At 34.7% G+C, this 2,541-nt stretch overlaps 1 pseudogene; it reads left to right on the top strand.

Annotated features, from left to right (window-relative positions):
• The first annotated feature begins 691 nt into the window (after nt 1-691).
• LOC122236070 lies at nt 692-872 on the top strand (annotated as a pseudogene).
• The last annotated feature ends 1,669 nt before the right edge of the window (nt 873-2,541 follow it).

Raw genomic sequence — 2,541 nt, 5'->3', positions numbered from 1 at the left:
CATAAGCAAACCAAGCCTTTCCATCTTTTGTTTGTTTGTTTTTTCTTGATACAGGATAAAACTCTGTGAGGTCATCTCTTCCTGAAGTTCCAAATAGGAAATAGAAAAGCCCTTGGAGTTGGAGCGATGGGGGGGAGGGGGGAATCTCTATGGGAGAATGCCTGAGAAACGGATTCTGACCATTTACTTCCTCCCATCTCTTTTTTCTTTTCTTTTCTTTTTTTTTTTTTTTCCCACGATCTCTTACTCCAGAAGGTGGGATTTTTCACTTTCCTATATGGAAAGGACATGTGTCTTCTGAATTCTCTCTACCCGTGGGAATTTGATGCTCAGGTCAACCTTTCCTGGCCCTTGATGATTTTTAAAGAGTAGAAAAAGTTAGAGGTTTATTTTGCTCCCTCTACAATGCTTGGCTTCTAAGAATATTGTCGTAAAGATTACTCAAAAATCCCATTTTGGGTAGCCACTGATTGAATATCACCTCTTTCTTTGCTGTTCCTGTTTGGTATCTCCAGTAGATGGATATCGCTAAATAACTAGAAAGCTACTTTCATGGAAATATAAAAAGAAAGCTTCACATTTTCATATTTATTATATATTATGTATATTTATACATCTTCTGAAATTTAAAATAGATTACATACTTGTAGTTTTATAATATGTTATATGCTATTATATAAAACAGTCAAAGATTGCTTCTCAGCCTTATGGCTAAGATCAAGCGTAGTATCTGTTCTTATCAGTTTAATAAAACAGCCAAAGAATATTCCATTGGCTTCTGTGATTGAGTGAACAAACAAGAGTTGGACTGGCTGTAGTTATCACAATCAGGTGCCATTTATTACTATAGTTTATGCCAAACAGAAACTCATAGAAAAGCAGAACTAGAACAGATCCTTTTTGACAATAAGACAATAGAGTTAAAAATTACATTTAAAAAAGTATAACATAAATTATGACAATTACAATTAATCTTTATTAAAATCTTATTTATTTATTTGCTTATTTGAAAGAGTGTGTACAAGCATGCATCACAAGAGCATGGGAGGGGCAGAGAGAGAATTCCAAGCAGGATCTGTGCTTTCAGTGTGGAACCCTACATGGGGCTCAATCGCAGGAACATGAGATCATGACCTGAGCCAAAATCAAGGGCTGGAGGCTCAACCGACTGAGCTATCCAGGCGCCGCAGAAAATTAACATTTTAAATTTGTAAAAATACATGAACCTAAGCATAATGAAAACTAGAATTATAAAATATTTAGAAAGTTATATAGACTCCTGGTAAACATGGCAAGTTGAGTAGGCAAACGCCAAACCAATGAAAGGAATGACTGAGTCAGAAAGGAGACCCTGAAGGAGCCTCATGAAAAATAACTTGCACTGAGTTTTCCTCTGGTGCCTTGATCCTCTCTCTTTGCTGTAATTGTTAAAAATTTCACAACTGTTTGAATATGGGTGAGCTTCTTTTAAGCTCCTGCTAAGGATTTGATATGTTCCTTTTCATGTCTTTTTTCAATTCTGGAAAACTTTTTAGTTCTTATCTCTACCATAATTGGCTCTCTCCCATTCTCTCTGTGCCCTCTGTCTGGAATTTTTTTTAAACAACATATATCAGAATTGGTGATTACATCCTTCATGTTCCTAACTTCTCTATCCTATATTGTCTCTGTCTCTCGGTATGGTGTTTTGAGAAACTTGACTTCCTGAGACCTATTTTCCAATTCTTTTTTTTTTAGTTTTAATTTTTTATTTTTTTATTAAAATGTTTTATTTATTTTTGAGACAGAGAGAGACAGAGCATGAGCAGGGGAGGGGCAGAGAGAGAGGGAGACACAGAATCTGAAGCAGACTCCAGGCTCCAAGCCATCAGCACAGAGCCTGATGCAGGGCTTGAACTCACGAACCGTGAGATCATGACCTGAGCCAAAGTCAGATGCTTAACCGGCTGAGCCACCCAGGCACCCCCTATTTTCCAGTTCTTGATCTCTTTCTTGAGCAGGGTCTGGTTTGTTGTTCAACCTATCTGAGTTATTTTATTTCAATGACTGCCTACATTAATTGATTCTTTTCCATTCTGTCCTATTCTTGCCCAATGACTTCTAACACATCTTTTGTTTTTTGAAATACTCTGAACATATTTATTTAATCTCTTTTAGATTATTATCTTTCGTTAAGGTAAAAAAAATTCCCCACTTATGCATCCAGTGCCTTCCCTCAAGTTGGTTTGCTCATTTTTGATGTTTGTGATTTTATTATGAGTAAATACAAAAATAATCACTAAATTGTTATAATTAAAAATCAAGCTTGAGCAAAAATCTAGGCAAAAATTACATGGAAAATAAGAGTGTGGAGTTAAATCATTCTAAGGTTTTTAGACTGTTTAATAGGAAGATATAGATAATGATTAAATTTTAAACTATTAAATTAAATTAAATTAATGTTACAGATTTGAGGTTAACCACTAAAAGAACATAAATGGAATGTATAATTCCAAAACCACTAGAGGAAAATAAAGAATTTAAAAAATTCAATAAAATCAA

Source organism: Panthera tigris, chromosome F3, assembly GCF_018350195.1.
Source record: "Panthera tigris isolate Pti1 chromosome F3, P.tigris_Pti1_mat1.1, whole genome shotgun sequence".
NCBI classification, from domain to species: Eukaryota; Metazoa; Chordata; class Mammalia; order Carnivora; family Felidae; genus Panthera; species Panthera tigris.
Note: the sequence above shows the minus strand (reverse complement) of the source record. Positions and strands in the feature narration are given on the sequence as shown.